Here is a 23,869-nt window from a genome sequence, read left to right as displayed (position 1 = left end):
GCCCCTCGTGGTAAGCTAAATTTGCTTGTCTCACGAGTGGGCTCACCACAATAGTCGAGCGGTGGCGGGATGCAAATCCGCGTTCACGATCGGCTATCGTGGTTTCAATGACCGCAGCTCCAGGGACCACTACGTTGCGTGCATCTGAAAGATGGAGGTATCTGCATCTCTACTATGTGCAGGAGGGCACAACAGCTGAGCAGGTCCATGATTGTCTTCGTTCTATCAATGGAAATGTTGAGTACACAGTTGAGGAACTGAAATCCAGAGGACGCTACTCTTCATTTAAGCTAGGTGTCCCAGCGAAGATTGCCGATATTGTTATGTCTCCCAATAACTGGGCTGAAGACATTTGCATTAAGCCATGGCGGCAGAATTTTCGTGCCAAAGATAAAAGTCCGTAGATTGATTTACTGTTATCAAAACGTCAGAGGGCTACGTTCGAAAACTGTAACTTTTAAAAATAATGTGACACAATGTAACTTCGATGTGATTGCTTTGACTGAAACCTTTTTGACTAGTTCTATATCAGACGGTGAACTGTTTACTTCGGAGTATGTGGTAGTACGTAAGGACAGAAATGGTGACACTGGTTGGGGAGGAGTGCTCTTGGCCGTACGGAAATGCTACACAGTACAGCACGTAACTAATATTGATGCTTTTACGTCTGTTGTTGTTGTTGTTTCAGCCAAATGACGTCCACTGCTGGACAAAGGCCTCCCCCAAGGTTTTCCATAATGAACGGTCCTGCGCTGCCCGCATCCAGGCTCTTCCCGCGACCTTTACCAGATCGTCGGTCCACCTAGTAGGAGGCCTGCCCACGCTACGTCTTCCAGCCCGTGGTCGCCACTCGAGAACTTTCCTGCCCCAACGGCCATCGTCTCTACGAGCTATGTGCCCCGCCCACTGCCACTTGATTTTAGCAATTCTGCGAGCTATGTCGGTTACTTTGGTTCTCCTACGGATCTCCTCATTTCTGATTCGATCACGCAGGGAAACTCCGAGCATAGCCCGCTCCATCGCCCTTTTACGTCTGATATGGAACTAATTTTTGCCCTTGTCAGTGGGAAAGGCATTGGTAAGTTTTTATGTTGTGTTGTCTACCTGCCTCCCAGTTATAATGATGACCAATATCTCAGTGTTTTTACTTGCATTGAGAATGCTATTGTTACATACTCGTCCTTCAATGTTATAATCCTAGGAGATTTTAATTTAAACTCTTGTAGTGTACATGTTAAATCCTATTTTGATTCTTTTTGTGACTTTTGTGGGGTACAGCAACGTAACATTGTGTGTAATAATCGTGGCGGCATGTTAGATCTCGTATTAAGTGATTTTGACCCTGAGCTTATTACCGTGTCCGATGGTTGTGAACCCTTAGTACCTATCGATGAGTACCACCCTCCGCTAGAGGTGACGATCAGATTTCGGTGCGGCGCACCGGCCCTGTCCCCGTCCTCTCAGCTACCCGCACAACGTCCTGGACATCGTCCGGACTGGAATTGGCGTAAGGCCGATTACCAAAATTTGTATGCGGCATTAGGATGCATGAATTGGTCTGATTTATATGAATTAACTGACATTGACGCTGCAGTTGCACTATTTTATGACCGTATTACAATTGTATTGATCAACATGTTCCTGCCAAATCCCGTTACGTACCAAATCGCAAATTCGTGTATCCAAAATGGTTTACTGCCGATATTATAAGCAATATACGTAAAAAATATTATCACTTGAAACGGTTTAAGGCTGAAGGCAAGGAATTTAACAAGGAATTATTTAGGTATTATAGATGGCATGTTAAAAACTTGATGACAATGCAGAGAAGCAGCACCTATATTTGACTGAAAGAAGTATTTCTGATAACCCAGCAAAATTCTGGGAGTACGTTAAAGACAAGAAAAAAGATAGGCAGTCCTTAAATGTATATATGGCTGGTAACACTGAAGTTGTTGATCAAGCGGCAGCTGATGCTTTCGCGGATTATTTTAGTTCCGTGTATCAGCAGGAGGTGCCCGTATTGGACCCAGTCGATGCGATACAGACAGCACATAGTCAATGTAATGCTAACTATATTTCGGTAAATGCAGTTGATAATAGGGATCTCATTAAAGCATTTAGTCGATTAAAGCCGAGATCATCGAGTGGTCCCGACGGTATTCCTGTCTTTTTAGCAAAAGACTGCATATCCGCTTTCGAAGATCCTCTTCTCTATCTTTTCAACTTGATACTGTTTTACTCAAAGTACCCACAACACTGGAAAGTTTCTAGAGTCACACCAGTTCCTAAGTCTGATAGTGGCAATGATGTATCTTCTTTTAGACCGATTGCAGTGTTATCAGTCTTTGCAAAAATATTTGAGACAGTACTGTGCCAACAAATCAACAGGCAAATTGCAAATCTATTACATGATAGTCAACACGGTTTTAGAATTGCTCGTTCTACTACAACCAACCTAATAGCCCATGTAGACTTTGTATATGCTGAATTGGATGCTGGTAGGCAGGTGGACGCTGCCTACTTTGATTTCAAAAAAGCATTTGACTTGGTTGACAATGACATCTTATTACGTAAATTGGCAGCGTTAGGCTTTACACCAAAACTTGTAGCGTTTTTTTCAAACTATCTGCGTGATAGGCGTCAATTTGTTAGGGTTGGTGAGTTCATGTCCAGTGATTATTTTACAAGATCAGAAGTTAGTCAAGGAAGTACGCTTGGGCCTTTGCTTTTTCTGATTTTCATAAATGACCTGCCGGAAGGGGTTATCGCTTCCAAATGCTTACTATTCGCAGATGACCTCAAACTGAGCCTAGGCATAGATGACCCAACCGATGGCGACACTCTTCAGAGAGACATCAATGCGGTTGTGGATTGGAGTGTTTCGAACCGTCTTCCATTTAATAAAAATAAATGTAAGATCATAACTTTCACGCGTAAACGTTGTCCACTTCTATTAGTTTATAATCTATCTGACACACCCTTGCAGAGGGTAAGTGAAATACGTGACTTAGGTTTAATATTAGATTCCAGATTGGACTTTCATAACCATGTGATCAGTGTTTGTAAAAAGACCAGCAAAATGCTTGGTTTTGTCATGCGCACTTCGTCTCAGTTTAACGGATCAGGGGTCCCATTGGTACTGTACAATGCGTATGTACGAAGTATACTCGAATACGGTGCCATTATATGGGATCCATTTGAAACAAAGTATTGTCTCATGATTGAGAGGGTACAACGCAAATTTTCACGCTGGCTATATAAGAGGAAATACGGTTACTACCCGTACCTATATCCGTCTTTATTTGTATCTGGTATGGTTGGATTAGATACGCTTAAATTTAGGAGAACCATGCAGACGATAATTCACTATTTGTGTATTATACACAATAGGATTGATAGCCCGACGACGCTGAGTAAAGTGGGGCTACTAGCTCCCAAGCGCCTGAGTTGGGACGAGGAAGGAACGGTAGCGCCGCGGCGGCAGCCGCGCCTGCTGTGGTGCCCGCCCGCGCGCACTAGGTACGCCGCACACGCGCCCACCACTCGTGCTTTGCGCCTAATTGGAGATATGCTCGCTCACGTTTATGATACCGACCTATTTGCTGACAGTTTTGGGCAGTTGTGTTGCAAAGCCTTTTCGTTTATTAATGACATTTGTACTTAATTAACATTGTGTGACTTGTTTTAATGTTTATTTCTGACTTTGCAATGATTTGTGTTGACTTGACTGTTTTACATTATGTTCTTCCTTGGACGCCTGTTTCTGGAGCTATGACTTGTATTTAATGACCATATTGATGATAATGTATTTTATTTTTGTATTTGATTTGACATGGTAATCCTAATTTATGACATGCAACTAAATGTAAAATTAATTATATTATATGTATGTGTTTTGGACCTGTCTGTATACATACATTTTCTGATAATAAATAAATAAATAAATGAATGTTAGGTAAAAAACTGAACTAAAAAGTCGTCACTTCTGCCTTTCTGCCTAATCTTTGTCCAGTCCTTCTACAGGTCCCTCGGGTGCCCGCAGTTATAGCCCGCGAAGATTTATGCCATGGCTTTTGTCTTATCTTCCCTTTATAAGATTTTGTCAGGCCCTATTACGGTTGACAACATTAGCCGGAATCGAATTTGGGTCTCATTACGCTTTGGAAATAGGGGATATTTGATAGTGTGTTAACGTAACGGAATGTAGGGACGTGGGGTGATGTCGTATTTATTTGTTTTCCATAATAATTTATGTAATGTTTGTTATATGGCTGTGTATTCTATGCCAGTCGACCTTTGAGAATACGGGCTGGTTTTTCCAGTCAAATATCGAGAAAATTTAACGCTAAATAACTTTAAACTGTACTCTGTAAGATCCTTTATTTTGGCATTATAAAAGCCATCTCAAGTCTCTTAAATAAATTTTGTGTCTCTGGTGTTCATTTTCTTATTTAAAATAATCAAATCAAATGTCACTGGAGAGCATCTTTCTATAGACTTCTGTACAAATGACGTTTGAAAAAAATTTGGGTAATTAACCACTTTTGAGAGAGAGCGTGTAGCGCTTAGCACCGTCATCATCATCAGAACATTTACTCCCGTATTCACAAACATTACTATGAGGTCTCACAGTGCGCGTGGACGCACAGGGTGACACACGAACCAATCACAGAGCTCTATTCAACGCTGTGCGTACGATTTGCTGCTTCACTTAATCAAGCATCGTTTGTGAATATGGGCGTACCCACTCTATTTTATCAGAAGCAAATGAAAGATACAGGCCTATACTACCCACGCTGGCCAGACGTTTAGTTTGACTATGAAATATTCTATTTTCAATCCGTAGGGGGTTCAAAGTGGGTTGAAAATAGTAAATTTTTCCACTCAAATTGATACAGAACAGTGAACATCCACTTTTATTCTACTATTTGGCCGATACAAGCCAAAAACTTGTCCCCAAGATTAAACACCAGTTCGCTAACCCAAAACAAACGGAACCAGAGCACGTGCGGACTTGTCCCGAGTTTTTGCAACTAGTTACACTGTGATCCGGTTAAGCTGGCTTCGATGGACTTGTGGAATTTGTGAGGTGTTGCGGATCGTTGCGGAAAACTGAATGATTCTTGTAAGGGTCCTTTTTTACGGCAATCCAGTTTGCGGGATCCAGTAATGCGGGATACTGCATTACACCTAAAGCTTAGTGTAGATACAGTCAGCCATAAGGATATAGTTTTAATTCGAAAACTTTATATCAGTATTTTTAACGCTGAGTAGTTTTTATTCTTTTAAAGTTTAGATGTTTTTTATAATTTGAAGATACTTAGCTAAGTTTAAGATAAAGACATTTATTTACATAAACATGTTACAGAGCAACATGATTTGGTCTTACAGTTTTACGAGTACAAGTGATTCAATATGTTTTATCAAGATATTGGCATGTAAAATATAATTATGTCAAGTAAGAATGTCAATAATACTTTTTTAATTTTAATTTTTAGGAAGACAAACAGATTTTACCTATAATAATATTCACGGGTTATTGGATAACAAAGTACGTAATTAGTTACCTAGTTAAAACTTATTCTCATGTATTTTAAAACTCGATTATTATAACACAGGCTCAAAAACAACAAAACTTCGTTGATTAGCTTGTATGTTCAGGTATATAATGAAATGTTGAGTTTGTTCTTGCCGAGTTTCGGGTATGACACGAATTCCCGTTACGGTAACCGCGTTTGATACTTCGGTGTAAGTTCTGAAGTGGGTCGGACGAGTGGGAAAGTTGAACGCTAGTTCTGTGGTAAAGTATACGTGATAACCGCGTTAATTTAAAGTGATAGAAGATCGAGAGTTGTAAGTCTAGGATTTTTTTTTTGTTATTGTCAAATTCAAATTATTTTATGACGTGTCACATGAGTAAGGGTTGTATTAATTATGAAAATTAGTCATTTTGGCGGCATTTTTCACATACGTAAATTCGTATACCCAGTAGCGGTTGTTTCTTAGTCTTGAAAGTCTATTTTCCAATAAAAAAAATTATATAAATAAAATTTTTTTTTTATTCGTTATTTGCCATCGAATATTTTAAATGCATATTTCCATACGAGAATAGGCTTGTTTTCGTTGAAAAACAAAGTTTTTTCAATTATTTGCATAGTATTTTGTATTATTATGCGTGCCAATTTATTCTGCATAGCCATACCCCATCTTATCCACAAAAATAAACTTACAAGCAAAACTAATCAAAATCCCAAACAAACAAGCGTCCAACGCGGTGGCCGCAACAAGAACATCAACAACAAAAGTATTAGAGTTTTGTCTTGTTTGAGTATCGAAGTATCGGTTAATCCACGGTCCGTGTTCCGAATACACTTGCAACACGGATTACACGGAGTTGGCTGATAATGTACCGGCTGATAATGTACGGGCTGACAATGTACCGGCTTGTTATGTAACACAGCGCAGAGGATTATAGATAGTAGTGGGGGGAGGCATGTGGTGATACGAACTAGATACTTGTAAGGTTACTAAAAATGGGCAGTGCACATATCTCGTGAAACTAATGGCTGTTGGAGCAGAAAAGTTCTCGAGTGGCTACCACGGGCAAAAAGACGTGGTGTAGGATAGGCCCCCCACTATTCTACTTGTCGTGTCAACAACAAAGATTAGATAAGATAAGTCTACACAATGTCACCATATGAACTGACGATCTGGTGAAAGTCGCGGGAAGTACCTGGATGCGGGCACCGCAGGACCCAGAAATCTTTAGCCTATGTTTAGCAGTGGACGTCATTTGGCTGAACCGAATGAACGAACTTGAAAGGCTCTTGAGATCGCGAGAAACATTACCGGAAACGTTTTTTTATGCAGCACAAAGCCGGTATTTATCTGCAATCACACCTAATGTTAATGAGATGAAATCTAGGATGGTACTAACGTAAGTTGGCCATTGAACATTATACAAGTGCTTAATCCTTTGGCCACGAAATATCTTAAAGACAGACACCCTTCTCGCACTGTTCTCGTTTAAATTGTTTGTTGTAAAATAATAATGTAGGCTTTATTTGGCATTATGTGTGTATCTCTCATATCTTATCTCATAACTAATTTAATAGTGTTATGTGAAAGTTAAACATTTTTAAAATGTCTATTAAACAATGAAGACAAGCTTACAGTAATAATTTAAATAATTTCAGAAAAACAGACACATTCATAGGCTTTAGGAATCCAGCAATAACTCCATTCCAGTGTTTAGCTGAAATTTCATCAGCCTACTTAACTGAAGCGCAATTACGAAACAACCGCCATTACTGCGGATCCGCTTTGAAATAGAGTTCAAACCGGTACTCGCCGGTTCAGCGGCGGTGTGATCTGGTTCGCGTTGGATACAACCGGTATTGAGTAGGGTTGACACTTTTCAGCTAATATACTTACGAGCAAAATTATGAAATCACTCCATTGTGTTTGGTTCCGAATGATCGTAATTACTGAATGACTATGCATGTATCTATGGTATTAATTTAAAATTTTATTATTACCTTTGAAATGGTAGGTAGTTATATCAAACTGAAACAAAACAGTAACCAAAAGGACAAAAATGTTCTAGAATTAGTTTTTTGACTAACACAAATGTCTAATTAATTGAATGTTTTAGGCGTTAAAGGGCTTACTTTAAATGAAATTATTTATCTACACTCGCGAGCTAAAGTATGGAATCACCGTATGCGTTTCGAGCGATTGTAAGAACTAATAGAAGATAAATAAAAATGGTACCTATGTGGTAGAGAAAATCATTGTAAAGTTCCCATCTAATAAGGTTAGGGCTTGTACCTACATAACACAGGCATCTGTATTGTGCCATCTGTGTTTTGAATTCGAATCGGCGCGATGCATATTCACAACACAATAAACTGGTACACAAATTGCTATTGGGCGTTCGTAAATTTTAACGATGCAACGTCGCATCTCAGTTTTGTGTACAAACCCTAAGTCAAGAACATGACCATGACCATGACCTCAAGACCATGTAAAACAAAAATAAAATAAAAGCTTGTCATTACAGGATTGTCATAAATAAAAAACAAATAGAAGAATACAACTTTTGTTTTGTTGCAAAAATAGGTAGTGGCTAGAGGTTGCCGCGTCAAAACTGAAGTGACAACCCTACCTCATTGAAATAGGTCACAGAGTTGCATATCGCGGGCTGTTCCCATCTGTGCTGTTTGTGCAGTCAACAGTTCGGGTCTAAACGCCACTTTTGGCAATGAATTCACAATGGCGTGGCGTTTTACATTGATATTACTGAGCAGTCAACAGGAGAACGTATGCTTAGGAAAATAGAGGGTTCAACTAAAAATAGTCTGGCTAAAGCTATGAAACGTAATGCTTCAACCAAACCATCGCGTGAAGATCGCCATCGCCGGTGCGATCATAGGCCAATGACAGGTCGCGCGGACTGTCATGGGTCGCGCGACCTGTCATTGGCTTATGATCGCGCCGAAGAGTGCCATCTGCACGCGTTGGTGTGGTTGAAGCTTAACAAAGGGCTGAGAATAAACTTTACATCGTTTTTTTTACTGTACAGTGTCATATCTGTAAATACCTAATTCGCAACCAACTTGATGTAGAGTCATATTGTACCTTCATGCGAAGCGGTGACGTAGCGAAGGTGTAAAATAGAAGATTATTTTGCAAGTGTCTCACGCTCGTATTCACAAACATTACTATGAGATCTCACAGTGCGCGTGGACGCACAGGGTGACACATGAACCAATCATAGAGCTCTATTCAACGCTGTGCGTTCGATTTGCTGCTTCACTTATGCAAGCATCGTTGTGTGTCGTTTGTGAATACGGGCGTCAGTCATTGACAAATTGACATACTTAGACTAGATTATAAGTTTCATCTAAATGATTTAAGCGTAAAAAAGTAACCATACGTTAGTAATTTTGCTTCTAAAGGCAAATATGAAGTAGAATACGATTTTTAATTAATACTTTCACAATTTCCAGTTTCCAACACAATGGTATGTGACCCCAATAAAGAAAAGTCAATAGCGCGTTTCCATTATACTGACCTAACTCGGACTGCACCGGCCCGAGGGACTCTGTATTAATTGAACTGACGGATGTAATATTTAGTTTTCCTCTCAATAGGTCAGACTATAATAGAGTTGGAATTTATATGAAAATGTAGAATAGAATAGAATATTGTTTATTTGGCACAAATACACAATACAAGATAAAACATACATAAAAGAACTAAAAATAAACCTTATCCCAATTAAAATAAAATAGATTTTGAGTGCCCTGTGCCAAAAAGGTCCCTGACTCAGCATTAGTCGTGACACTAAAGGTGCCATGACACTGATTTTCAACAAGGACCTTTGGGGCACTGGTGTTGCCGTAAAAATTGTCGTCTTTCTATTGTCTTTTTGCGATCATTTGAAGCTTATTTATTTACATTAATGAATAAGGATAAGGCCCGTTTTCCATCAAGGCGAAGAGGAGAGAAAAAGAGAGATTTCGTTATTTCCAAATCTCCTCTTATCCCATCTTGAAATGAACGATGGTCGTAGTATTCGTAGTACAAGTTGGGTTTTTTACCATGAATTTGGTAAATCAAGAAATGCTGGAAAATCTTAAGATCTATATGAGTTTTTACAGTAAAATAATTATACATGAAGTATTAAAATTATTTCCTTGTTATGTGTCAGGCTCAGGTTAAATTTTGAACAAAGATTTTTAAGAATTTTTTTTTTTCATTTATTTGGGAAGACAAACAGCTTCACAATATGTATAACTATAAATAATATTACTTACTTACTAGGATTACAATTGTGAAACCAACCACGTCATCCACATATTATATAAACGAGTAAATTACGATGAGAGTGGAAGGTAATTATTTTATACATCAGATTATGAAGATAGCAAAGGCTACAATATTAAAAAAATAAAAATTTTGAAGATAAAGCTACAATATTAGAAATTTAAAAAAAAAATACAAATGATACTAGTCAATTGAGTACAATTGCTCAAAAACTAGCTTCCTAAAGGCGTTCTTATTGTTTGCTAATATGTCTATATTACTAAAATGTTCGTTATAGATATCGGCCAGGCGAGCAATAGGCGAGCGTTTACCAGCATTAGTTCGAGCAGTTGGAACATTGAATAAAAATCTTTGCTCGTTTGACTAATCTTAACAAAACGTAAACAACTATATGACTTATTATGATATGAAACTGTTCTTTGGAATTCATCCTTCAAGTCTACATAAGTGAAAACTTCGAAATATTTCAGTGCTGCTCTAAAATGATTCCCGAGCTTAAAGCCCTGACTCCGAATATATCGGGCAGAACCGTCGGAACCGGCCAATTCCTCCTTTTCAATCCCAGACAGTCGTAAACCGGGACCGTGATGGACTGCACTCGCTTGCAATCTGGTGTAAAGGTGCATACACAAAGGAAGACCAAGCTTTTTATTAGATTTAAGAGCCTCTGTGGTAAGACCAGGTAGTCTTACCACTTGACCACAGAGGCAGTATTATTGATCCACTGGATCTGAAGCACCTTCATCCCGGATTCGATTCCCAGTCGCAGCAAAATTTACTACACGGTTTGGTTCGTGGTAGGGCTAAGTCCGCCTGACTACCACCATCTTACTTTAAGTATGTCGCCAATGTTGTTGACATTGTTGTGTACCGGTAATTGGAGGTAGCCAGTTCCATGTGGTTGAGGATTTTGGGTAAAGTTTGTTTCCACGTCCAGCCTGAGAACCAAGATCTTCCTCATTGTGGATAAAAATCAGCTTTTCTATTTAGCTACAGTCAGATAATGTGTTATGTAAATATGAGTCGCAGTAAAGCAATCGTTTCTGAATCATATTTAAGTTTCATTCTGTGCGTTACTAATGTAGACGTCCCTTAACCACTCGGGCACTTCTCTGGTCGGTGCTCGGACTAAACTTTATTGTATATTTATTCATTGGTAGGTATTGGAAATGTATAAAAATGAATGGATTTCGACTGTATCGTGGGATATATGACATAGTTCTTTTTAAACTTATTACAGTTTAACTTTCCGTATGAGTAAGCAAGTTAGGTTGCACCTTTTAAGTTTGCAACGGTATGGTTTACCTAGATGGTTTAAATAGCAAATAGTTTTTTCAGCAGGTAGCTTTCAGCACCAGAAACAAAACATTTTCAAACAAGCCGGTTTCCGGAAAGGTTATAGTACCATAGACCACATCCATACGCTGCGACAAGTTATACAGAAGACTGAGGAGTATAACTTGCCACTATGCTTGGCGTTCGTGGACTATGAGAAGGCCTTTGATTCGATTGAGACGTGGGCAGTGCTGCAGTCTCTCCAGCGGTGCCGTATCGACTATCGGTACATCGAGGTTCTAAAGTGCTTGTACAAAAACGCCACCATGTCGGTCCGAGTACAGGAGCAAAGCACGAGGGCGATTCCTCTACAGCGAGGCGTAAGACAGGGAGATGTTATATCTCCGAAACTCTTCACCGCGGCATTGGAAGACGCTTTCAAACTCCTGGAATGGAAAGGATACGGCATAAACGTTAACGGCGAGTACATCACTCACCTTCGGTTTGCCGACGATATCGTGGTCATGGCAGAATCGCTGGAGGACCTCGGCACCATGCTCGAAGACCTTAATCGAGTTTCCCAACAGGTAGGCCTTCGGATGAACATGGACAAAACGAAGCTTATGTCGAACGTCCATGTTGCGCCCTACCCGGTGTCGGTTGGGAGCTCGATTCTTGAGATTGTTGACAAGTATATCTACTTCGGACAAACGATCCAGCTAGGTAGGTCCAATTTCGAGAAGGAGGTCAATCGTCGAATCCAACTCGGCTGGGCAGCGTTCGGGACACTACGCAACATCTTTTCGTCCAAAATACTCCAGTGCCTGAAGACGAAAGTCTACAACCAATGTGTGTTACCTGTGATGACTTATGGCTCGGAAACGTGGCCCCTCACTATAGGCCTTATACAGAAGCTCAAAGTTGCACAGCGTGCTATGGAGAGGGCTATGCTCGGTGTTTCTTTACGAGATCGAATCAGAAATGAGGAGATCCGTAAACGAACTAAAGTCGCTGACATAGCCCGACGGATCAGCAAGCTGAAGTGGCAGTGGGCAGGGCACATAGTACGCAGAACTGACGGCCGATGGGGCAGCAAGGTTCTGGAATGGAGGCCACGTACCGGAAAACGCAGCGTGGGACGTCCACCCACAAGGTGGACCGACGACCTGATAAAGGTAGCGGGAAGGCGCTGGATGCAGGCCGCTACCAACCGTGCGATGTAGAAGTCATTGGGGGAGGCCTATGTTCAGCAGTGGACGTCCTGTGGCTGAAATGATGATGATGATGATGAAATAAATTTAAATAATTTATTTCATAATATAAAACGGTTTACAATAGTTAAAATATTGACCAAACTTCCTTTTAGGTAAAAATATACCTGTGCCAGGAAGTGAGGCTCTTCTATATCTAGGTATTTTATTACTTATCTAAACACTTGTTTTGGAATAAAATAAAAACTAAGTTACAATACATAAACCTTATATTACTATTATCTTGCATGCACCTACTTTTGATTCCCAACACAAACCGATTCATTATCGTAACCTAATACATTACTGAAACTCAATCACCGAAATTGCAATACTCCATTGAAAAATCATTGCAATTGCGTCCGATGTAATTGCTTGCTAATAAACCTAGCTTTCGGAGAATTCCGCTCTAAACCGGCTCGAACCGGCTCAAACTGGTGAATACCGGAAAATACCGGTAAACGCACGCAAAAACCGGTTGGCGCGAAGTAATTGAGTTGCGAATGCGCGTAGCAACCAAAATACGCAGCACATTCAATGAAAGGATTCGATGTCGTTTTTAATCAATCTCTCTTTGTCCGACTGACGATATTATTTGTACGTAAGCTATAATAAATATATGAAATATATGTAATTCTAGTGTAACCTGGATTTTTTTTATCACCACCGAGGAAGCTCTTGGGCTGTATCTCACCTAATGGTAACTGATGATCAGGCCGAAGGTGGAAGCGAACTTCACCCGGAATCTTCAACCACAGAGGAACTGGCTATCTTACCTCTAACTGCCGGAACACAACAATGCTGTTAACATTGTTGTTATGGTGACAGACTTAGGTAAGATGGTGGTATCTAGCCAGGCGGACTTAGAACAAGTCCTACCACCAACCAAACCGAACCGAACGAATTACGCAAATAAAGAAAATTTGATTTGATTTGATTTGAATGACGTTACTCAATCTATAGCCTCCACGACGAGTTGGGAAGTCCTGATGTAAGCTCCATTGCCATGGATGTCTTAGAAGGAGACAAGGGACAAAATATGTATGTGAACATCAGTCTACTTGTTTTACACCTTAAACTCATAAGTACGAGTAAGAAGCTATATAATATGTTGCTAGAAGAATAAGTTATCCATACAAAAATGTTTGAAAAACGTTGTGCAAGAGCGATATCAAAAAGAGGTCAATAAGTTTATTTCACAGAAAACTTTGTGTCACGGAATACACTTTGGTTTCCACTCTTATTTTGTATGCATAATAATAATATACAAGAAAGATGAAACTGGGTAAAGAGAAATAGCTTGTTTAGCTTACTTGGAAAGACCATATTATTATGGGGCCTTTTTAGAGTAACCACAAATATTGTGCAGTTTTAAAATTGCATTCTTACTTGAAACATTTACAATATTTCTGTAAAAGCTAACCATATTTGCAGAACAGAAGTTCGGTATGCATCAGTGAGCATAATTACGAACGACCTATTTTAAAGCCAGACAATAGTGGATAAAATGTAATAAAACAATCCGTTTTATATGCAAAGTCGTTTAATAGAACTGTTATCGTAATTCACGCGTCCTTATCGGTATAAAAACCGGTAAAATCCGGTCATTACCGGTTAATACCGGTTTGTCCGTTAAAGCTGAAAGTACCGGTAATTCATAATATTTACGATCTCATAAACCGGGTAGCCAATAAAATGGTTTTATGCAGTTTTTGCCCATTAAAAATGGCCTGCTAGTTGTATCGTTCAGATAGACATGATTCATATGTTATTGCGAGGTTTTATTGCCACGAGTTGGACGTGGATATGACGCATCGAAGGCTGGTATTAAATGAAAAGCAATGAAAACACTTTTGAGACGTTCACTCCAGTTTCAGGCATTAAATAATGGTAATAAACAGTATCAACAGCAATTTCATTATTTATGATTGACGCTATAGACTAAGAGCTGGTGAACGCCAGACTACATTTTTTTATAAAAGCTAATAGTTTGTCAGCGCATGCTCCAAAAAGCATTTTTTTTATAAAAAAATGGATAATAATTAAAAGTTGTTTCCTCACCAGCCAGAGTTTTGACCGTTCCAACTCCTTGCCAGACAATCATTTTAGGGTAAGCTGCCTAAGCCATGATGTCCCAAACTTCATGATGCATCAACGTTCTTATCTATATTGGGAGCACACGCTGACAAACTTTCAGTTTTTTATAAAATAACGTAGTTCTGGCGTACACTAGCTCTTAGTCTTTAGAACGTTGTAAGCGCAAAAAGTTTCAGATCAATTAGTGATTTGTGAATGGATACTTATTAGATTTTCAGTTGGCTTAATTTCAAATATTTTTCCCACGATTTATTTTAGTTGCGTACATAAAACATAATGTAGTTCGTGAAAGCACCAATCACCTAAAACAATATCCACGATCAAATATTTAAAAACCACTGCGTAGAATAATAAATCGCGGTTTTTAAATAAACACGTTCGAAGCTGTGATTAAAACGAACGAATGAAAACGAGCAAAAAGATTCGCCATAAATAGAAATACTGAATTTTAATATATTTCAGAGGCAAAAATAATATTATTGTGATAACTCGACCGCGTACTAGATTTGAAATAACGAGAATTTTGCCAAGTTAATTCGACCCATAGTGTCGCACAAAAAGCCACAAAAAATATTGCGAGGAGATTTATGTGACTATTATTTTTATGTTAATCTTTTATAACAAACCTCGTTTCGGTTTTTCTTTCAAAATAACAAATATTTTTTACTAAATGTTAATAATACTAGTTTTTTAGGCTTTGCCTGCTAGTTTTTTTAGGCTTTGCCTGCGTGAATTTTGATGTAACAGGAAATTTTGATAAGCATCAACAAATAATGAAATACATAGTAGTAAGTGATATCTAATTACTGTTTATTTCTTAGTGTCATCATCATAATCGTATCAGCCATAAAACTTCCACTGAACATAGGCCACCCTCAATGATTTCCATAATGATCGATTAGCAGTGCCTACTCCATATTTCTTAGTCATTATTAATTGATTTCTTAACTAAAGTCATTGGTACCTATATTTTTCTATTATCTTTTGGCAATGTAAAAGGCTACAAGTATTTATTTTTATTTTATTTATCTTCATTAAAGAAACATACAGCCTTGTTTGACACATGCAGCTTAAAACTAAGTGGGTTATACATTGGCCTTTAAAGTTTCTAAGGCTAGGTTGTACAGTAAAAGTTGAAAAGGAGGTATGTCAACAAGAGCAAAGTTTGCTTTAACCGTTCACTGGTTCAAAACTTAACCCACTGGAAAACCGAATCCAAATTCCGAATGACCCCAAATTACAGCCATGCATATACCGGTAAACGTACCGGTATACGGAACCGGTAATTTTGCCAGATAATTGGTACATTTAGCCCGTCCATTCAGCTTGGGCGGTTCGGTCTATTTCCAGGCTAATTGTATCTATTCGAACGACAGTAACCTAAACTGGAGTGGTGGAATTTCGATTATTTATTGCCTGCCGAAACTACCGATAGCTCTTTGATGTGGGTGTTTGCTGTTTCGCATTTTGGTGGTAGTTTCTCGTGAAATGCTGCAGTGTTTGGTTGCATACGCAATAGTGATAGTCTTGTTTGAGCATTTGCGAGATAACATTACCTAGCCTCATTTTGATGTTCGTTAATTTCTTTCGGCCTATTTCTAAACATGTTTTTATTAGATACCAAGAATAATTTTTCAAGATTCGTATGATTACAAAATACATGTTTTTTTAAATGAGGTTGGGATATTTAGCTTTATAGCATCCAAACCTAATTTAGAGACATTAGTTATTGATTTAATCTCTATCTATCTATATGGCTATTGAATCGAGGGAATACTGATTTTTTAGAAATTTGTGATTTGTGTGCTCCGGCACATAAATTAGGGTTTTGTCTAAAATTCCAGTTACATACATCCTGTAAATGGTATGCTTTTATTTTGACTTTGAACTTGAGAGCTCTTTAAATAATAACCGATTTCAAATTAAAGGTACAGTTTGAAATAATGTCGCTGCTTAAAATACTCAACAGAACACCAAATACCTGACATTCCTTCCAATTTATTAATCATAACTCCCAGTATCCGGTAATCGAATTCCACGGCGACCGGTAATTTGGGTAATAAACCGGTAAATTGGCCCGCGATAAAACCGGTAAATTCACCAGCAATTCGGTGGTAGTTAGGGTCATTTATTGACCTAATTGGTCCCGCATTCCGACTGGTCCTGTATTCAGGCTATTCGGGGACGTAGCACGCGTAAATCAGCTGGGGTATAGTGAATCAATTGAGTTCCAGATTCATGAATGTCTGTGGTCTCCGAGTCCCATGTAAAGTTATGTACATTGCATTCCTAACCAATAATACACTAACTGACATTATTCATATTAAGAACATTAACAAAACCTTGAACAAAATTACGATAACCAATTTACATAAACACAAATTATATGAAAAGTATTGAGCTCGTTTACACTGTTATAGTCATACAGTGAGATTAGTTAAATAAACGAAAGGCTAGATTATGTGACCACATAAATAGGTATCACGAGTAAACCTACATGATTCTTTTCTGTTATTACCTACTTAAAAAAATATAACAAACATTTATTCTAAGCTCACTCGAAAATTTTTCATTTTTCACGCTCGACCGCTAAATCAAAACCATAATATCAAATTGTTCAAATACGCTCCCAATCCTGCAGTTCTTTCAATCCTGCGATTTTAACTCTCCGGTTGAAATAATACATCAAAATCCGGATTTAAGCTGAAAACGATGCACAAATCAATGTTAGACGCGTACGTAATGGTCCTATTTGGGGGTCAACTCTGCAAATCGAATGCGATATCTTAATAATTATTAGTTGTGTCACAGAATAAGTAATAGTACAGGTACAGAAGGATTACTCCGCAAGACGATTTAAATAAATGCGAGTCTTGCTACGACGCGATACAGTGGAATTCAGCTCGCACAGCACTACGTACCTACAATTTTATTCACCTACAAGTTTTGTCTCTTTCTATCGCGTGCCTCTGAACTCTTCTTACGCTGTTAGGGTTGCTGCACAGAGCACGTAAGGTTGCTGTCTAGTAGTGTCTAGTAAAAAAATATTTAATCTACTTATTTGTAATGAGGTACGTATGTAGGTAAGTACGCATTTATTATGGAAAACCTTGGGAGAGGCCTTTGTCCAGCAGTGGACGTCATTTTTGGCTGAAACGAACGAACGCATTCTGAGCAGTAGTCATGGTAGGTTAGGTTCCTATACTATCCTAAGAATTATTGATTACCTACATGGCCAACATACCTTTCAGCATCTTTAGGAAGCGAAAAAAAAGATAAATCCGGTAGATTTCTTTTCGAATTTAAACACCCGAACGCCGCACAATAATATTTCTTTCTCTTTATGTCCATTTTTAAATAATACTTCGATCATAGAATTAGGTACTACAACGCACGCCAGCGTCCTGACGGGCGCGCGCGTGACACTCGACTGATATAATACCCGCCGGCGGGGCGCTTCGCTGTAGGTAATTATCGGATGTACCGCGCGGAGTGAGCCAGGCCTGGTTGTGTACAGCAATCGTATTCATTTGACAGTTCAAAACGTACGCTTCATTCTGTCAAACGCTTTGTTATACAGATTTTATCGTACGTTTTGAACTGTCAAATGAATACGATTGCTTTACACAATTGCACCAAAGGTTCATCTCTTCATACTCAAAGGTCCCGCGTTCGATTTCCAGTCGGAGCAGAATTTTCTGATCGATTTGGTTGGTGGTAGGGCTTTATTTAAGACCGCCTGACTAGCTGCCACTGTCTTACCTAGTTCTGTGGTCATAACAACATTGTTCACGGCATTGTTGGGTTCCATCTGTTGATGGTTGAGGATTCTGGGCGAAGCTCGCATCCACCTTCGGCCTGATCATCACTTTCCATGAGATGGAGACCAAGAGCTTCCTCGTTGGAGATAAAAAAATGTGTTATCTATATTACCAATCAAAACTATATTTTAGTCTTATTAAATAACTGTAAAAACCAACGTACTCGAACCAAAAGCTTGCGTTAAGCTTTGCGTCTCCAAAAGTGATAGAGATCTACAGTTCCGATTATATCGAATGGCCATCGTAGTCGGACCCGGATTGAGTGGGATTTGTACTGATTTATTTACCAGTTGTACAGTTATCAAGGCTGGATCTATGTGATAGATAGATAATACGATTGTGTTAGTGACAGTGCTTACACTAAGAATAATTATGGTGACATTATCTGCAATGGTGCTTTTAAAACTATGTACTTCTACGTAAAAAATACAGGTAAAATGATAAAAACTTAAAACAATTAAATGAAATGAAAACTCGATGGGGAGACTGGTAGTTCAGGGCACTTCAGGGCCAGGTGGAAGGCAAGAGAGTACGCAGTCGATCGCCTACCCGCTGGATAGGCGCCATCACAAAGGCTACTGAGTCCACCATGGTCCAGTGTACTCGCGACGCCTCTAACCGTCAGAAATGGAGAACTACCGTTGAAGATGACATACAACACCCTACCGTGTACCTCGTCAGCGCAACCACGACCACTCTGACAAGAGTGCCCGACTAAGGCCCGGTTTTTTGATTCGTAGTTAAAATAACTAATTGTTAAATTTTGCTACTTATGGTTAAATATTAACAAAATGTAAACCAAGAGTTAAAAAATGTACTAAAAGTCAAGCTAACCATTGTTCGAAAAACATTTTTTTCTGATATTTAATCACTTGTCATTTGACATCTGTCAAATTTGATTGAAATGTTTTTCGAACAATGGTTAACTTGACTTTGCGTAAATTTTTTAACTATTAGTTTACATTTTATTAATATTTAACCATTAGTAACAAAATTTAACAATTAGTTATTTTAACTATGAATCAAAAAACTGGGCCTAAGAAGCGAAGATAGGTTAAATACTAACTTAATTCTATCATTGTATCGAATGCCTAGTAAAAGTAATTAATAATGTACTAATCTTACCCTAATGCCTATGTTCAGCAGTGGGCGTCCTATGGCTAAAATTATGATGATGATGATAGTAATTTTATATAGTGTAGAGCTCGTTTAGACAAGCTAATACACATCCTTATTATTACAATCTTCAGATGAATGATGACTGTAAAATTTAAATGAAAGTGTTGAATAAAACTACGTTCTTACTAAAATAGCACTAGAACAACAACAACGTAGTAAATTATCGTATTGTGACGCATATTTAAGTGAAAATTAAGTCCAAATATAACAAGAAACATCTTAATTGTGTAGTTGTATTTATAAACTTAACAATTCGCCTTGTTTTTGCTCATTGTTTATTATTCAAAGTTGCTTCATCACGGACTTCTTTAAGTTGAAGCTTCTCAAAGCACCTGCCGCTAAGTTTTGGTACAATTTACATATAAATTAAATAATCCTCTTAGCTAGAACTGTTCTGATACTCGGCATATTAAAAATAGATACAGTAGGCTTAGTGTTCTATAATCTGGTTCAGAAACGGCCCTAGAGGTCCCAGATTTGATATCGAGTGAGAACAAACTGTTCGGTTCTGTTTGGGTGGTAGAAATTGTTCTAAGTCCACCTGGCTAGCTACCACCGTAACGATAATGTTAATAAAGCCTGGTCCGTGATAATCACGTTCCATCAAATGAGATGCAGTTCAAAAGCTTCCCCATTGGGTTGATAAGTATAGGTATCAGGAAAGATAGTATCCAATATAGCTTGATTAGAATGACGGCTGTCAAACGACTGTGACTAGTGCTGGGTATGTTTCGTACGGTTCACATAGATGTATCGATAAGTTTTCGAAAAAATGATATAAAAAAATGCAATCAATTTTTCTTCATATCTTTATTCATAAAAATGACAATTATGATTTAAATTGAAAGACAGTAAAATTTAAAATTCATGTCAAGGGTGTACAACCTAAATCGTAGTCATTATCATCAGTGTTCTTCAGTGGTTTTTTCCTCTCGCTAGAGGGCGGTGGGCATCTCTTCTAGAGCAACGGTGCTATGAATACCCAAAAAATTACCGGTGATTGATTTCCGATGTTTGATTATTTAAGAATGAAATGTTTTTTGGTTTTTAATAGTGAACATTTAGAAAAACGTATAACTTGACTTAAATATGTTAAAAAATTAGTTAGAAAAAAAATTTGTTAAATATGTTAAAAAAATAGTTTTAATTTAATATGACATTTGTCGATATGTCCCAACACTAACATTTTTGTAACTCGAGATAACCTTGTAGAGACGTCGTTAATACTCTAGCTTGATTTTTATAATTTCGAATTACTACTTATTGGTGTAATTTAACGCTGCATTTACACGAAATTAACATTTTTATTGGAGGCACTGTCGTCGAAAATATTGTTTGTAGGTCAGACGTGAATTATTTCTTGTCCGCCAATATTTAGCTCTCATTGATCGCTACTACAAAGTTATGTCGTTACTTTTGATGGCAGCTGTCATTCTAATCAAGCTATATTGGATAGACTATAATTTATTTTTTCAAGTCCATTAGTTATACCCTAAATAAACTAAGAACAAACAAACACACAAAGTGATTTTACATTATATTTTGTTCTACATGGGAATCGAATACAGGACCTCCGAGTCAAGAGTTTATCTCTTAGCACTGAGCCACGTAGCTCTTATTTTGATTAAGTTTAAAAGTTATTTTTAACAGCCTTTTCAAACAAATTTTCATTTATGTAAATAAAGTTTTAAGCAGCGTGGGACGTCCACCCTCAAGGTGGACTGATGACCTGACAAAGGAAGCAGGAAGGCGCAGGCCGATACCAACCGTGAGTAGTGTATTATTGGGCATTCTGTCCCCCAGTCGTCCGCTTCGCTTCCGACCGTTCGCTGCGCTCACTCTGGTTTGACAGAATGCCCAATAATACACTACGAACGGAGTGTTGAATACATTTAAATAAGTATCTTGATCAAAACATTCGGTTGAAGCCCCGTGGTAAGTAACTTCAGAGAGACCCGTGGTAAGATTCTCTCACCGAACGTTCTGCCTAATATGATACAGACAACTCAGGACCCATGGTAAGATTCCTTTGCTGAATGTATCGCCTAACACATTCAGCTTAATACCCATGGTAAGATTATCTTACTGAATGTCCTTCCTAACACAAACGGCTGAAGACCCGAGGTAAGTATCTTCAGAGAGACCCGTGGTAAGATTCTCTCACCGAACGTTCTGCCTAATATGACACAGACAACTCAGGACCCATGGTAAGATTCCTTTGTTGAATGTATCGCCTAACACATTCAGCTTAATACCCATGGTAAGATTATCTTACTGAATGTCCTTCCTAACACAAACGGCTGAAGACCCGAGGTAAGTATCTTCAGAGAGACCCGTGGTAAGATTCTCTCACCGAACGTTCTGCCTAATATGACACAGACAACTCAGGACCCATGGTAAGATTCCTTTGTTGAATGTATCGCCTAACACATTCAGCTTAATACCCATGGTAAGATTATCTTACTGAATGTCCTTCCTAACACAAACGGCTGAAGACCCGAGGTAAGTATCTTCAGAGAGACCCGTGGTAAGATTCTCTCACCGAACGTTCTGCCTAATATGACACAGACAACTCAGGACCCATGGTAAGATTCCTTTGTTGAATGTATCGCCTAACACATTCAGCTTAATACCCATGGTAAGATTATCTTACTGAATGTCCTTCCTAACACAAACGGCTGAAGACCCGAGGTAAGTATCTTCAGAGAGACCCGTGGTAAGATTCTCTCACCGAACGTTCTGCCTAATATGACACAGACAACTCAGGACCCATGGTAAGATTCCTTTGTTGAATGTATCGCCTAACACATTCAGCTTAATACCCATGGTAAGATTATCTTACTGAATGTCCTTCCTAACACAAACGGCTGAAGACCCGAGGTAAGTATCTTCAGAGAGACCCGTGGTAAGATTCTCTCACCGAACGTCCTGCCTAATATGACACAGACAACTCAGGACCCATGGTAAGATTCCTTTGTTGAATGTATCGCCTAACACATTCAGCTTAATACCCATGGTAAGATTATCTTACTGAATGTCCTTCCTAACACAAACGGTTGAAGACCCGAGGTAAGTATCTTCAGAGACCCATGGTAAGATTCTCTTACCGTTTGTTCTGCCTAACACATTCAGCTCAAGACCCATGGTAAGATTCTCTCACTGAATGTCCTCCTACCTAACATACACAGCTGAAGAGCTATGTCAAGATTCTATCTCTGAATGTTCTTTCTTAGGTACCTGATTACTATTACCTTTTATTACCGTTTACCATTACTTACCCTTTTACCTTTACCGTTTTTAGCACAACCATACCATCACCTTTATGTAACACCATACCTTGAGATTTTTTATTCAAATAAAACAACCACAACCATAATTTATTATAAATTGAAATAAATTAAGACCTTTTTTACTACGATTATTGATGATATAAATCAATTCTTCTTCTCGTCGAAGTTTCTTATCCACGATTTAATTAGTTTATTAATTAAATCATGTCACTGGGGATCTGAAAAAATAAATAATGCTTTAAATAAATTGTGAACAGTTTAAATACAGAACCGAAACTTCTAACAATATTGCAACGTTATTAATAAATAAAAAGGTTACCTGTTTTAACCAAGATCTATAACGACGTTTTCTGCTTATTATTGTAGATATTTAATTGTCTTGCTGAGCAGTAGGTACTCCTGAAATAAAGAGAACTTTTTTTAATCGTCAATAAAATCTGTAATAAATATTAGCAAACAATTATCTATTGATTTTAGTATTTAAAGATTTTTATTTGTGATATATATTAAATATTTTGAGTAACACTATAATCAAAGCGAAGAAAGTTTTCTTTATAAATCAATGAAAAAATGGTTTATTTATTCATAATTTAACCACGTATAGAAAAGAAAAAATACTGCACTGACCCCAGATAGCTTGGGAACAGCAAGCGAGTGATGATCTTAAAGAGGTATCAAAAAAATGGTAATCTCTCTCGCAAGTTAAACGAAAATCATGATCCGAAAGTTATCCTATAAACTTAAAAGTATATGAAATATAGGTATAATTACACTTACATTTTAGGAAATACTGCACTGGTTTCACAGAGTTTTTAAAATGTGCACTTATACTTTTTAATTATTACGTACATGACGAACTTGCACTCGATGAAATCTAATGTCACACTGTACGTTGCATCGCGTGGATCGTGGGAATGTACGAGCTGCAATTTATAGTCCAAGAGTAAGAGTTTTATATATTTATCTGTAAACCTGTTCATTTTAAAATGGTTTTAAAGTTTTGTTTCGAATTTTTGACATTTTGCATTATTGTACATTTATGACTATTAGACATTTATTTATTGTACATTTACTACTATACTACTATAAGTACTTACTCTTTCTTATATTGCAAAAATAAAAT

General features: G+C 38.0%; 1 protein-coding gene and 1 long non-coding RNA gene across 5 annotated transcripts in view; both read right to left on the bottom strand.

The window, feature by feature from the left end:
- LOC135084408 (hemicentin-1) overlaps positions 1–23,869 on the bottom strand; it is a 609,550-nt gene that overhangs the window by 255,372 nt on the left and 330,309 nt on the right. The window lies entirely within an intron of this gene.
- On the bottom strand, positions 22,295–23,803 carry LOC135084550 (uncharacterized). The gene is made up of 3 exons (XR_010259884.1): positions 23,524–23,803; positions 23,066–23,145; positions 22,295–22,964 (listed from the first exon to the last, which is right to left on the bottom strand). It is a non-coding gene; the product is annotated as an uncharacterized LOC135084550 (long non-coding RNA).

Source organism: Ostrinia nubilalis, chromosome 26 (genome assembly GCF_963855985.1).
Source record: "Ostrinia nubilalis chromosome 26, ilOstNubi1.1, whole genome shotgun sequence".
Classification (NCBI taxonomy): domain Eukaryota; kingdom Metazoa; phylum Arthropoda; class Insecta; order Lepidoptera; family Crambidae; genus Ostrinia; species Ostrinia nubilalis.
This window is presented reverse-complemented; position numbering and strand designations above follow the sequence as displayed.